Genomic DNA, 16,212 nt, shown 5'->3' with positions numbered 1-16,212 from the left:
AATCCATTTATTACTTCTTATAACAGATTTTTAAGATGTGTGTGGACATTTCTGACATTACCTGTTATGCTGGATATATACACTAAACCACAACAATATTTAATATACTGAGAATTGCTTATATATCTTGTATTACTTAGGAGTGCTTGCTGTGCTTTATGTTTAAACCAGATAACACAGATGGTTTCCTCCTCCACAACTGTATAATAAATCAAAATTGTAAATCCCCATTTATTCTGACTGCCTTGACAAGACTCCTTTGAAATTATAATATATTTCATTTAAGAAATTTTTTAAATTTTTCCATGTCAAAAGGAATCTCCTGGGAAGGAAAAAAACAAACATTCTCAAAATAAAGTAGTTAGATTAAAATTAAAATATTATAAAATAATAAAAAGTGGAGCAGATTCAGAGCATGGTATTTTTTGTCTACAAATTGAGCATGAAGGTTTGTTGATTTGAGGGGGGAGGTATCTTTATTCTTTTCATCAATATAAATTGGACTAGTGGGAGAAATCTTTTGCTTGGGTTTTATAGCTTCTGTTGTAACCAAGGAATGAGGGTCCATTCAATATTATGGCCTGTTTTCATTTCAGCAATACCAGTTCAACTGATGACGATTATTAAGTGGTTTAGCAGACAGAGGACTAGAAGTTGGAAAGTCCATGTTCAACTAGTTTTTTTCTCGCATAGTCTATTGCTCCATCTCTCAGTTTCTCTAAAATTTACTGATATAACATAAGGAATAACATTCTGTATTTTGCCAGTTCAAACTTTACAATAAAACACCACAATACAAAGGGAAACATTATTTAAAGTGTAATGCATCAAGTCATTAAGACAAAGTCCCCAACTCCAGTCAAGATGTGGTATACGCATCTGATATACCATCTGTTATGAGACATATGCCAGAGTCAGTTTTGCTAAAAAAAAAAAAAAAAAAAAAAAAAAGAGAGAGAGAGAGAGAGAGGGAGAGAGAGGGAGAGAGACATGATTTAAAAAAAAAAAAAAATAGGTTAGACAATAGAATAGGCAAACAAAACTGTCAGGGAGTGTAAAAATACATTGACATGGGTCTTAAAATATGAGTCAAGCCTCCCAAGGTTGTGCTGGTGAATACACCATGGGTGTATTTCTTCCTTAGCCAGCACTCTAAAATTGTTATCACAGAGACTGACCAGATACCCTGCAATACCTCTGTGTCTCTTTTGTGATTTGCAGAGCTCAAAGAACTGTTCAGAAATAGTAAAATTATAACCAGTTTCTGTTTATAGATGGGGCAGCTGAAGGGCAAAGAGTGAACATTTATGTAACAAGCCACTAGCAGAGCTCGGTATTAGTCTTTAACCATTAGACCACTAAAATTCTTAGTTAGAATGTTCATATGATTTCTCCAAAGGCAGAAGAAATGTAGTACCATATGTGAAAACGTAAGGAAGCCAAGCTTCGTTAATTTTATTACTCATAAACTACTCATGGAAAAAGGAATCCACAAAGGAGAAGCAGGCATCGTAGACTTTTTTTTTTATTGTTCACACTGACAAAGAGCAGGATGACTAGTGGTAAACATCATTTATTTTCCTTTAAAGTATTTGCTCAATTCATCCAAGCCTCTTACAACCTTGAAAATGGATAGTGCATTACAAAATGTCCTAAGAATAATTATAGGAAATCTAGAACAGAAAATTGACCATGTCTATATAAATATCTTAATGTCTACACAGGAATATCCACCTCCCACTGTTCTTACTTCCATGTTGCCAGGAACCAGCAAAACTGATGGCGCTGCTAATATTTCTTTCCATATCACATTTTTCCTCTCATGAACTGATACTTCGTGTTTCACTCTAACCATATTCAAAAACAAAACGAAAAACAGCAGCACCTGGTCTGTTATTTCCCCATGATTTTAAACATGTACAGGAACAAAGAATTTGTTGTCTCTCATATTTTTGCCTCTCATATACTGTAAGTTTGTTTTATTTAAGTGGTGTACATGAGAGTCCAGCTATCCTCTCTAACCACTGCACCTGATGAAATGCATCCTGATTTAAACAGATAATAAGGGTTGGAACAAACTAAGGTTGGTAGAACATACTTGATGCTTCATGAAACTGAATGGGAGATTGCATACTGTCTGAAAGAAGCAGAAATTAAACAGAAAAAGAATGGCTCCCAGTGATCAAACTGAAAAAAAAAATGATATTTGCTAAATGATGGAAGAGACCAGCAACATAGACTTTATTTTCTACTGATTTTTCTACTCAGAAAGTAACCAGCAGCACTAGTCCTTACCATTAAGGATAACATTGTTTGTTTGTTGCTTTTCTTTCCATCATAATAATCAAAATTTCACTAAAAATAAATTGTTTTTTAAAAATAAAAGTTCTGGGACACTAAAGCATTCTGACTGAATTAAAGTAAGGAACTAAATGATGTCCTCTTAGTTGCTCCAGTTTTTGAAGTAATTGATGAAGCCTTTCCATTACTTCAAAGGAAGTCAGATTTAACTCTTGCAGACAGTTTAGGTGGGGGTTGGCACTAAAATACCCTAAAACACATAGAAAAGAACAGTCACTTCTGTTTGTACCAAACACATTCCATAGAAACAACTCAGTGATGGCAATTTATAGCACACTAAGTAAAGCTGAGGAAGAAAATGAAAATTGTTTTCATAGGAAGTGAAACTAAATTATGTATTTGGTTCTAGTTTTGTAAATTTAATTTAATTACACTTTTTTTAAAATATTATATGTCAGAATAGTCCATTAACTCATTGGCCAACATTCCACTGCAAGGACTGCATTACAAAACCAATTTTGATTTAGACTTTTAAACACTAAATCAGCTGTTACCACACAGCAGATATGGTTTCCACATAACTCTTAATTTGAGCTCAAGCTTCAAGTTTAGTCACTCATTGTATGATTCAAGGCTGTCCTAATTGCAGCCCCAGGACAAAAAAAAATAAAAAAAAGAAAATTTACCTCAAAATACATTACCAATCATACTGAACTACTATTACCTTATTAATAAGAATTAAATACTGCCTACAACTGATGCAGAGAATGTATCTCACCAAGAATGCTATTTCTAAATAACTAAGAATAAGAGAACTCTTTGGTCAAGAAGGAAAACATTATTTCAAAGTTGTCTGGATCTGTGAAATACAGGTTTGGATAGAGGTCAACAGCATAGGAAGAATGAAATCTCAAGCTTATTAAAATAACAATATTTTGCACCCTCTTCATGTGCTTCAGTATATTTAAAATGGTAAGCTAAATTTGCAGTGCAAGAGCTTGTAGTATATTCTCTCTGAGCTGTACCTATTGGTTGCCTTACTAAGGTTTTGTTGGTTTGTTTTTGGTGTTTGTTGTTGCTTTTTGTTAAGTCTCTCCCTCCATAAAGGCTGCAACCTTGCAACACTACCCCACCAGAACTTCATCTTGAAGACCCTTGAAGAATTATTGTGCATTACTCTATTAGTTCTCCCGCAAAGGAGGATCTTAAATGGAAGGACAGGTGGGGGGAGTGGAGCAAAAATAAAATGCATAAAATTACCATATGCTGAATAATTAATATTTTTTTTTCTGTTAGCTGATGAACTCCTAAGATTCTTCCATGAAGAATGGAAGATTCTTCCCTCTTCAATTATTTTACAGTTCTATATCTAAAAGCAAAATCCCTACAAACTGATCTATGTTGGTAACACAAGAGAGTAAAGCACAAAGACTATGAGGACCAGATACGATTATCATCTTTAAAATGCTTCAGTTGACTTTTATGGATTTTAGATTTTACTATTTCATTTTATTGCACAGCAACAAGGACTAAGATACAGAACACAATACATGCAAAGGAAGAACCCTTTCAGAAAAGGCTGAGTATATCCTTTGGCACCATTTCTGTATTGTCTTTAGAAGAGATTAGGAAAAAGAAAAGGCAGCACTATCTCATGGCATGGAAACTAATGATTCAATACCCATAAAGACACACATGTTCAAATGCCCCTCCACACTCCTTAAGCTCCATTTAAAACGTTTGTAGAACCTACCTTAAGGAATGCAAGCACCCCTTAAAAGGGTCTCATAGCCTGTAACTTAGGTTGGTCTCGCACTGTAGGACAGGGCACACTTTCTCATACATCAGCCTTATCTTTCTAGGGCTGGTATTCAACCTTTATATATGTGGATATATAAACCGCTTCACTTCCCAAATAAGAGTACAACTAGGGCCTTCATTTGGCAACATGGATTTGGACCAATTTAATGTTTACAGAACCAACTGTTTGAGAAGTTTCATCACTAAGTACATTCCCAGAAAGAGTGGATATTTTTAACCATAACTTATGCTAAAGCAGAAGTGAAGCTAAAACTCCTAACTGCCCCACTGCCTCCTGACATTTATTAGGCTAGCTGAATACAGTCAGGCCAAAGAACAGTTAAATGCTTGGAGCCATTCTTTCAACATTTGTTAGCGATAAGTTTTCACGATGCTTGTTGTTTTTTTGTTTTTTTCAAATGATCTATCAACCAACAAAATATCTTAGCAGCAGCATTTTCCCAATGTACACGTAAGTAGGAGAAAAACACTTAAAGGATCACAGAGCAAAGAACAAGAAGTTCACAGAGACAAGAAGTCAGAAATCACAGTTCTACACAGAAATCCCTACCATTTGCTCTGCTGACTGATGGCGGCGATAACCATGGTCTCATCGCTCACAAAGCATCAGATCACATGCTCCTTGCATTCGGTCACAGTGCTCAAATGCAAGATGTCAGACATGAGCAACTAGGAAAGAGAAAAGGTTTTTTTCATTTGTTTGTTTTTGTGTGTTTTTTTTTTTGTTTGTTTTGCTTTTTCACAAAATAGCATGTGCAGAGTGACAAAAGCTACTTTTTCTGGCAGAAAGCTCACATGCACCAAAGCACATGGACACTAATATTAAAGTTAATTAAAATACACTTTAAAAAAATTATGAAGAAAAATTCTCTGAAAAATCACTACATAGTTCTGACTGAGAGCTTGCAAGAATAATCAGACAGGCAATAATTATGGGAAATAGCACAAAGCACACCAAAAAATGACATTGCAACCACACATCCAAAAAGAACAACAGGAAACCAACACTCCAGCTCTTGGTCTGTACTGGGAAACACTCAACAACTGAGCTGAAGCTTCAGCTCAGTAGTAGTTCATTTGGTACTTGTGGTTGAGTGGACAATATTCTTGAGCCTACTAAAATCATACAGATTTCTAGCCCCAGTTTGACTTGGAGGTTCTTTAGAAAAGGTTTGAATGTTTCAAATATATTTATTATCAATCAATGGGACAGAGGATATACCTCTTAAATGCAACTTTTGGAATTGATCACATAAAATAAGAACAATTTACCCCATATACCCTTTCAGGGACAACATAGTTTATCCTGGAAACAGCAGCTGCATTCTGTTGCAGGGTAAAGAAGAAAGCCTTAAAATATTAGCTTCTGAATTGAATTTAGTGTCAGGGAAAAACAAAACAAAAAAAACTTACTGAATTTAGCAGTCAACCCAGACACTTTTGTTGAAAGCTATTTTTTCTCCTTCCCCAGACAGAGATAATAATAGTCTTGAATCACCCATTCATTTTTCCATTTTTCACACATTTAAACTTAAATCTCATAACAGTTTAGCTCTGACGCCAAGGGGAAATGACCACACAAGTCTGATTGATTGTCAAAGAAGAAACATCACTTACAGTGCCTTCTGGAACCAAAGTCTTTCCTTCAAAGGCTTTAAATGCATCCAATGACCTTTATTAAAAATAGAAAAAGTGTTTTTGTTTAAATACTGTCATTGTTTAAATTAATTAAACAATGTTTCCACTAATAAAGCAAGAAAAAATCCTATCAAGTTGTCTTGAATTTATCTTTCTTTATAAGGATAAAAGTTAGCTATTATTTTAGGACCCCAGGAGCAACAAAGAAAAAGATTAAAAAATAAAATCTTAGAAAAATATCTTATTATACAAGCACAACAATAAATAAGTTTCTTACCCTAATCAAAGTGGTCATTTATCCTGTAGCTCAAATAAATAACATATTTGGAAAAAAGTGCAGAATTTGGAGAGGATTAACTGTTTTGTCTATTAATGCATTATATTCACAAGGTGTTCCTTCTGACAGTAACCAAGAAAATACAATGTCTGTATTCATGCACATGCACCAGCTGCAGGGCATCGCCAGCTGCTGCGTGGATTTCAGCCCGCTGTTATCTGGAAAGGACTGATGTATCCCACTTGGTATGGACCATTTGCAAGGTCTGTAAATTGACTAAACTTCTACAAATTTCAATGAAGATTGCATTATTAATTATTTTCTTCCACCCTTAACATCTTATGTCCGATAAGCCACTGTTCTGCTGCTTACACAATACAAACACAGAATTTTACTGACTAGTTTCCATACTAGTCAGTATGTTTCCGTACTAGTCAGAGTGAAAGCTGTACCATATCTAGGGTATTATAGATACAACAGGAAATTCAAAGAATCTTGCATTTTGCCCTGTTCCTAACAATACTTGTTGCAGTCTCTTTACAAAACAATCTCAGCAGACAGCTTACATTTCTCTCAATGATACTGGCCCCATGGCTCTAATTCTTTATTAGCATCACTACACTCAAACATATTATTGACATTTAATACTTATAGGAGAGGAAAAATCCACGACCTCTTCCATCAGGAAGCTGTTCATCATTGGATTTTATCCAAAGGGAATGTTAATGATGATACAGAAATGTGGTTAACCATTTTTCATAAATATAAATGGCATCTCCCATTTAGGATATGTTTCCTGTTTACTGTGGGAAGTGCAGTCAGAGGTGACATATTAACCTTGGTTTGTTTGCATGAACTTTTAATCTTCAAATGTGGACAAGCTGACTCTGAAGTTATTCTACCTGACAGATGAGAAATTGCTCCATCTTGTTCGCTCATGACAGAAGATTTAAGCAGATTACATGGGGCATCAGATCAGGCCCCCGTGCATACATTGTACTGTGCAACCATAATCTATATGGTGAGACTTTTCGCAAGGCCCTGATGGGCAATTAAATTACAGGATTTATCAAAAGAAGAACCTAAGAATTGCCCTTGTGGCTCAAAACTAAGGTCCATGCGGCCCTGTGTGTTGTCTCAGCAGAGGCAGTAAGAGAAACTATTGGGAATAGCACAAGAGCACTGTGGTCCCTCTGACTTCCCCAGCGTCTAAAGCTCACAGCTAATAGGAATGCCAGAGGGCACATCTCTGTCTAGTCTCTTTAGTATCCTTATGGGCATAAGCAACAGCCTCTGCCTCCTTCATGGTAATCTTCCTGAGGATGCCTAAGGTTTTGTTGTTTTTTTTGGCTGCTGCACTCCAACACGCTGATTTCAGGAAACTGTAAATGATAGCTCAACAAGTTATCTGCCAGTTCCGATATCAGCACCTTGCAGGCATGTTCCTTCCACAATGTATCACCTGCACTACTTACATTGGAACTTATTTGCTGTCTTTTCCTCCTCTCAAAGTTTTGCAGATATCCTTGCTATTTGCTCTAAGAGACAATGAACTCAAAGCACTATCATAACACAGACACGTTAACAAATATCCAGTAACTGAACAGTAAAAATGGGTAAAGAAAAATCCAAGGGGATGTTCAGTTTAAGAATGAGAATCTTGTTAAGAGTGATGACAGGCATTTATTATTATTTATGTCAGAGTGGTAAGAAATCCACTTAAAGAAAGTCATTGCTTTTCTGTACTAAGTGACTAGGGCTTGCAGCTGAAGGAATAAATTAGATTTGTTATGTCTATAAAACTTTGAAAGCACAAAAAACAGTTATTTCTTTTCTCCTATGAAATTTCAGGAGTGACACGTTAGCATTAGCCTAGAGAGGGTAAGATGAGTCATCTATTACTATTATCAAACCTTTGATTTGACTAGAGCTGGGAAAATTACAACTCCCTTTTGAAAACTCATGGCATTCTGTTAAAATAGAATATTAGCATCCACCTCACAGCTGCGTATGCAGCGATTACCTAGAGGCAGCTTTACAGCTGAATATATAAGGCTAAGTCCTGACTTCAGCAGCTCGTCTGTTGCCCCAGTAAAGTTAGCATGGGCAGCAGTTCACACACAGCACAAGACCTAACAGGGTCAAATGCAGAACCTGCCACATAGCTCCCCAGAAGCAAAGCACGAAGAACATGACCCACAGTCATCAGAGTTGCCAGCGTTACACAGCACTGTCTCTGTGGCTTGTGTGCCTTTGGGAAAGTAGAGCCATGCTGCTTGAGAAAAGAGACAGAAGAGCTGCATATGGCTTCTTCCTCCCTACAGGAGGGTTCCTCACCTGCTCTTCTCTTGAGAAGGCAATAAGCCTGTTCTCAAACCCACCCTGCTCAGGGCAGAGCCACAGGAGACCTCAGCACTGAATATTTTCAAAAAGTTATAAAAACTTTGCTCCATTTTTGGAGATCTCTTGCTCTCTCTATGGCATTTTCCTTTGGCTATTCAGCTCTGATTAATAGGAAGCTACTCCAAGTCACGTGTAAAAAAAAAAAAAAAAAAAAATGGACCAGAATACCAACTCCTCCTTTGCCATCCTGGTGATGAATTAATTCTGCTCAACTTCAAAGCAATCAGCAATTTTATGGTTGTTAAATGAATTTACGTCCTTATTTACCAATAGAGCTGTTCACACAAATGAAGACAGATTACGCAATAAAAATGTCCTGAGTTACATCCCTAAATAATGTTCAATTACCATTAGGTTTTGCTGTTTGGGACCTGTCTTGAGAATGCTGAATGCTGTTGTATTGCAGTATATTTAAAATCTCTGACTTTCTGAAATGTTATTGGTACAGAGTCTCCTGTATTTCAAAATTGAATTATTTCACAATTTATTAAATAAATCAGATTCTAGCACAGCATGCAGAATGGATTCCAGTCACTGGTATTTATGATGCTTTTCCAATGTAAACGAGCCATTGCCGATTATATTTATGACCTTTTTCATTTGTAATTTCATTTATAAAAATAATAGCTGTTTATACAAACAGTAGCAAGCAGGTTGCATTGCAAGTGAATGTGTGTATACTTATGTGGAAGGTGAATATTACAAGGGGTTGATACACGTACCATACACCTAAACTTTTACATTATCAGCTTTTTTCCCCACGGTTTTGTTTTTTGGTCTGTTTGTATAGCATAAAGGCAGTTCATCATCCTTCTCAAATATACCGGGTTATTACTCATGTAAATCGTTCACTCTGAGTTACTCAGTTTCCCTGATAACAAAAATATGATTACACAGAAGCACCACACAGTGCTTTGGAGGTGAGAACAAACGCATTAAATCTGAAATAAAGGTAGCATAACATGGCTCTCACTTCCCAACAGCTGTTTGGCAGTGCAATGTGTGGATGTGACAGTAATGACAGCATACTGTCCTCAGAGGCAATAAGGCTCGTATCTAGACAAGCATAGAAAATGCGTCAGAGTTCCAGGGAGCCCCAGGATAGACACCTTGCTGCACAAGATGTATCACTTTGGGCTGCAGGAAAGCAGGGAGCAGGCATTACTACAAGCAGCAGTGATCTCCCTACTCAGGTGGGAAAGCTTTAACATTGTGCCACTACCAGAGCAGTATAGATAGCAGATAGAGTAGATTTAATAATATATTCTTATTCTTTCTTGCTGTTGATAAGTACTAAAATATAGAATTAAGGTTCTATTCTGGCCTCCTTAAAGGAACAGCATATTTACTTTCACATAATTTAGTCAATTTGAGAGAGAAAGAGAGTCTGCCTTCCCCTCCTCTGTCCCCCTCAAGCTGGAGGCCGCTGCTGTTGCTGACAAGCGAATAGGGTAATGCACCAGAATCAGGATAACCACATGAGAGAAGTGCAAGACCACTGACAGCTTCTAGTGGAGCATGAGAGAACAAGGCATGTGTATAAACCTACAGCCAAAAAGCCCAACAGACATGTCCAACACAGAAGGGGAAGAACAAGTATTCAGTAAGCTCTTTACATAGTTTCTATTATACTCTCTTCTGACAAGTGCTTTCTAACAACCCAAGTCAGAAAAAATTGCAAACCTAGCAAAAGCCCATTCATCTGCAGATGTAACCGTGCTGACTTGGGAGGAACTGTGCTCTCCCCCCTAGGCAGACTTTGCACATACTCTGTGTGAATGGGTGTCAACGCTCCAGGCCCAGCTGATCACACTGGGATGCATCCTGCTACACAGTGGCGGCTTTGCTGCCTGGCTAACTCAAGAATGAGCCTTCAAAGGGGCCTCCCCTCAGTGCACAGCAGTGGGGGTGCTCAGTGAAGGAGCCATGTCTCTTCCTCAAAGACTCCCTACCTCAGCTACCACTAAAGACCTTCTTTTTTAAAGAGAGAAACCATGCACAAGGTACTAGAGAAGGACTGTAAGAAATAAGAGCCACCAAAATGCATCCGATTCATCTTCTCTACCAAAATCAGTGGGGAGCTACATGACCCCTCAGGTACAGTGCAGTTGATTATAGCTCTGTACCATCACCTATCTTTTTAACTTGGAAAAGGAAAAGAAAAAAAAAAAAAAAAAAAGGCAGCATTTATCAGTGATAAATGTTCCTGGGCTGGGGGAGGAGGGGGACAAGACCGTTTGCCCTGGGTAACTAAACTGAGGGTCTTTTTCAGCTCGCAAGGTATTACTTTCTGTTGCAAGCACAAGAAACAGAAGAGAAATGCAGATTGATGTATATTTATCACAGATTCCACCTGGAAGTTCTAAAGGGCTATCATTGCCAAAGGATTGTTATTAACCATACATACACATTGAATTTCCTACAAAGTCCATATTTAATTACTAACAGACCAGTTCTATATCCTCCTGCATATCAAGAATTAATTTTTTAAAGTATTAATGTAAAAATAGAATCACAGAATTTCTAGGTTGGAAGAGACCTCAAGATCATCGAGTCCAACCTCTGACCTAACGCTAGCAGTCCCCACTAAACCATATCCCTAAGCTCTACATCTAAACGTCTTTTAAAGACCTCCAGGGATGGTGACTCCACCACTTCCCTGGGCAGCCTGTTCCAATGCCTAACAACCCTTTCAGTAAAGAAGTTCTTCCTAACATCTAACCTAAAACTCCCCTGGCGCAACTTAAGCCCATTCCCCCTCGTCCTGTCACCAGGCACGTGGGAGAACAGACCAACCCCCACCTCGCTACAGCCTCCCTTGAGGTACCTATAGAGAGCGATAAGGTCGCCCCTGAGCCTCCTCTTCTCCGGGCTGAACAAGCCCAGCTCCCTCAGCCGCTCCTCGTAGGACTTGTTCTCCAGGCCCCTCATCAGCTTCATCGCCCTTCTCTGCACCCGCTCAAGCACCTCGATGTCCTTCTTGTAGCGAGGGGCCCAAAACTGAACACAGTACTTGAGGTGCGGCCTCACCAGAGCTGAGTACAGGGGGATGATCCCCTCCCTAGCCCTGCTGGTCACACTGTTCCTGATACAAGCCAGGATGCCGTTGGCCTTCTTGGCCACCTGAGCACACTGCTGGCTCATATTCAGCCGACTATCAGCCATCACTCCCAGGTCCTTCTCTGCCTGGCAGCTCTCCAACCATTCCTCTCCCAGCCTGTAGCTCTGCTTGGGGTTATTGCACCCCAGGTGCAGGACCCGGCACTTGGCCTTGTTGAACTTCATGCAGTTGACCTCAGCCCATGGGTGCAGCCTATCCAGATCCTCCTGCAGAGCTTTCCTACCCTCAAGCAGATCGACACACGCACCTAACTTGGTGTCATCTGCAAACTTACTGAGGGTGCACTCAATGCCCTCGTCCAGATCATCAATGAAGATATTAAAGAGGACCAGCCCCAGCACCGAGTCCTGGGGGACGCCACTAGTGACTGGCCTCCAACTGGACTTGACTCCATTCACCACGACTCTTTCGGCCCGGCTATCCAGCCAGTTTCTAACCCAACGAAGCGTGTACCAGTCCAAGCCAAGAGCAGCCAGTTTCTTGAGGAGAATGCTGTGGGAGACGGTGTCAAAAGCCTTGCTGAAGTCAAGGTAGACCACATCCACAGCCTTTCCCTCATCCACCCAGCGTGTCACTTTGTCATAGAAGGAGATCAGGTTCGTCAAGCAGGACCTGCCTTTCATAAACCCATGCTGACTGGGCCTGATCGCCTGCTTGCCCTGCAAGGGCTGCGTGATGACTCTCAGGAGGATCTGCTCCATGAGCTTCCCTGGCACTGAGGTCAAACTGACAGGCCTGTAGTTTCCCGGGTCTGCCCTCCGGCCCTTCTTGTAGATGGGCATCACATTTGCTAGCCGCCAGTCAACTGGGACCTCCCCCGATCGCCAGGACTGCTGATAAATGATGAAATGTAATGCATTCTTAAATAGTAACAGCCTTTGTAAACCATGCAGATGCACCAGCAACTGTTTAATTAACTTGGCAATGCCAAATGGTAGGAAGAAATCATTTTTCTTAGAACTATTCTCCCTTCTCTACTTTTCAAGAACAGTTTTCAGGATACAAAATGATAGCTGTTGACACCTTGTTGGCATTTTGGTTTGATAAAGATAGATTTGGGATACTGTTAGTCCAAATAATATTTAATTATTTCTGCTTTCTCATTCAAATCGAAACAGTTCATAAGAATTATGCTTGGAAAATTTGGGCATCTTATTATTCAGCTAGGAATCTTCTGCTTTATTCTTCATAAAAAAAAAATTCTTCAACAACAGGTAAGCTAAATAATATTCTGCCAGTCAGTCATTGCATTTCAGGGAGATTAAATGGATTCTTAAGAAAAAATGGGTATTAGTGACAACAGGATAAGTGAGTTCTCTCTGGTACATGCTCTTCAGGGCATGCATGGGAAGAAGGATGGATTCAGAGAAGGCTGAAAGGCTAACTTGCTTATGAGTGTTTTTAAAAAAAACTTTTATAGCAAATATAATCTTATAAGCAAATTGCCCAGAATAGAACCTGATTCACTTTGCCATATTTTAACCATTGTTAAAGCTAATATCTAGTAAAATCAGTATTCATCAACACTACTTACGTATGCATTAAGTGTCATATTCAGACCATTTATACTTCAGGGCAACTGTCTTTCAGCCAGTGCAGCAAAACATGCATGGGCTAATAAAAACAACGATAAAATTATTTAGCACACAGGATGTGGAAAGATTTGGCCAGGCAGGTATTTGCTGCTCTCCAGGAAATTCACATTGAACATTATGATTCTCTGAAAGCTAATTCCAAAAAGCAAATATGACCCAAAAGAAATCAAGTGTGTTTCAGATCAGGATCTTCATTGAGAACTATACACATTGCACAGTCCTCACCAACAGATACAGCTATATTTTACCGTAACAAACAGAAATATTTAGAAACAGATAGAAGAACAGCACCAAAGCAGAATAGCATCACAAGGAAGACAGAAAGTAGATAAATGATATGTTATGGCAGATGCAAAAATGATAGGATTAAACAAATAGATATGTATGTATCCAAGGTTAATGCTCAAGCACAGTAGACAAGGAACATGAATGCAAAAGAACATTCAGAAGAGAGAAGCCAGAGGTTCTCTGTGCAAGGGACTGAAAAAAGACAGAATATCTGGCAACTGCACATGGAACAGATTTTCAGGAGAGCATGGTAAAAGGGTGTCTTCTAAAAACTCAATTCTGTAAGTGAAAAATAGTTTTGCCTGTCAACAATACAATCATTCCTTTAGGACTCAGGATCAGAGCAAAGGCCTACATAAGATCTAGCAATAGGCTGTGACCTGTAATTTTCCACAGGAGCGATTTTATTTTACAGCACATACAAAGCCACATTCTGCACAAGAGACAGTTCACTGTAAAGAACCACACCCATTCAGCTACTAAGGTCAAGTGTGAATTTTTGGAGGCTGAAGAATGGAACAAAGCAAATACTGCTTATATATTTCTAATCTTTAGCCAAACTCTCATTTATCAGTATTAGTCATTTCAGATTTGCTAGAATTGCTCAAAGTGGAACTAGTCCCACTGGATCTCTTATTTTGCATTCAACTCTTACTGGTGTTACCACAGACCTTCTCAGCAAGCATGTCTCTGATGCCGTGGCTATGACTGCTGCATATGTTAACTAGCACAGTAAAAGAATACTTAATGCAACATGTGTTTTGACTAAACAGCTGTGAATAAGAGAAATCTGCTGCTTATTATGCAATAAACTTCATAATTAAAACCAGATACTATTTAAAAAGAGTGAAGTACTCACGTGTAAGCTAAGAGATAAACTCAGAAACAAGAAGGTCAGAAACAAGGAGACTGATGAGGAGTTTTCGCATTGCTTGCTGTAAAATAAACCGACAAGCACTGCTTTCACATACAAAAAAGATATGGCAAGGCTGCACACTGACTTGCTGCTTACAAGCAAAACACATTTCTTCAAACCATTAAGTAAAACAGATGAGCATTTTGTTAACACTGAGGTAGAACACAAAGTTCACTTTGTCCAAAATAGAAACAAATAATTTCAAGTAACTGGCATTTCTCTCACTGCTTTGTGCTTTCCCATGACTGCAGACATTACTGCATGTAAACCTACTTTTCAGAAAGACTGTTGTAAGTAAATTTGCTCTCCAAAAACATGTAGCATACCCATGGAAAGTGATTTTCTCAGACTATGGAGAGCATCATTCTTATACCTGAAACAGCAAACTCCTGCAAGGACACAGGAAGATAAAGTGGAAAAGATGTTAAAAAGATAAAAAAATCACACGTGTCAAGTATCAAATCTTTCCATCTTTCAGCACAAAGGTTTAACAGAAAGCCACAACCCAACAACAGGACCAAGAAGTGATTAAATAAGCTGCTTCTTTGCTGACACATCTTGTCTGAGGGAAAATTTACAGGGGAGCATATGATTTTCACAAACATTTTTCTGGGTGTTTTATCCTCCCAAGATTGAAAACATGGGAACTTTTGCTATGGACAGATGTACACTGTCTGGAGTATGGATTCCTTGTGCTGTTTTTTTGTTTGTTTGTTTGTTTGTTTTTAAGTTTACACCAGTGCAAAACAACAATTCAGAGAAATTAAAATTAAAGCACAGTTAGTTGGACAAAATAAGGTTAGCCTGGACAAACTTCTGACACCGCTGTACAAGAATCAGCAGAAATACTATCTATAAGACAAGGCTGTCAATCAAGGATTTTTGCCTCAAGCAAATGATATATCTCAAGAAATTTCATTCCAACAGCATCTCTGAGCATACAGAAACACTGGCAGTCATCCTAGAACAGGACTTTCATTAAGTATCCCACATGTGCAACTCTTCAGATTTCATCTAAAGGATGAATTAGTTATTATTTTCATGCTGTCACCATTCTAGTAACTTAAAATGGAAACACACCCAATCTCTCCCCCTCCTGCATATACAAAAGAAAAAAAAAGAGAGAAGACAAGAGAAGTGCCAGACCTTTTACTTCATTTTGTTCACAGGACATTTATATACATGCTTTAGAAGAAATAGCCATATGGGCACTGTTTTCAGTTTTTACTGTCCTCACTGATGAGAAACATTAGATAAAAAGCTGCTCACCCAAAATCAACTGTGTGTCTGTAACAGAGAAAGAACTTGACGGTGTTAACAAAGTAGCATTTCTTTTTATTAGAGCATCATTGAAAGGGTCTTTTTGCATTGTTTAATCTAAAGCTTTGATTTCTGGGAAGAATGTCAAAGCTAGCAGCTTCAGTCCCTCATTGTTCTTTTAAGTCATTAACAAAGACATTGACTTTACACTAAGCAATAACAAATAAGCTTTAACTGACATTTCAATAGCATTTCTCTATTAATGTTTAACGTTGTTGAGAAAAGAGTATCATTTCACCATTAGCAGCTTCAAGGGCTTATGGTCCTCCATGAGGGCTGACTCTCTTGCTTTGCCTAGCACTGCTTACAAGATGTAATTCTTAGATAAAAGCCTTAAAATTTTACCCTAGAGTGCAACAGAAGCATTTGCACTTAACAGCTTTTCATGAGCACAAATAAGCCTGCAGCAATGAGAAATCAACAGCTTTATTCCAAGTTAAGGTTAGCTACTGTGTGACATCAACTCTGCCAATTCCAGGAGACAGCAGTGATGTGAGGTCCTGATGCAGAGCACTAGCTTAAAAGAGCAAGC

General features: G+C 38.5%; 1 long non-coding RNA gene across 2 annotated transcripts in view; it reads right to left on the bottom strand.

The window, feature by feature from the left end:
- Nucleotides 1-16,212, bottom strand: part of LOC309881382 — a 260,443-nt gene that overhangs the window by 189,320 nt on the left and 54,911 nt on the right. For both annotated transcript variants that reach the window (XR_014318119.1, XR_014318120.1), the window contains exons 2-3: nucleotides 5,740-5,794; nucleotides 4,673-4,791 (exon numbers count right to left, since the gene is read on the bottom strand). This is a non-coding gene — a long non-coding RNA (uncharacterized lncRNA). The remainder of the gene's footprint in view (nucleotides 1-4,672; nucleotides 4,792-5,739; nucleotides 5,795-16,212) is intronic.

Source organism: Aythya marila, assembly GCF_965140915.1.
Source record: "Aythya marila genome assembly, chromosome: 9".
Lineage (NCBI taxonomy): Eukaryota > Metazoa > Chordata > Aves > Anseriformes > Anatidae > Aythya > Aythya marila.
This window is presented reverse-complemented; position numbering and strand designations above follow the sequence as displayed.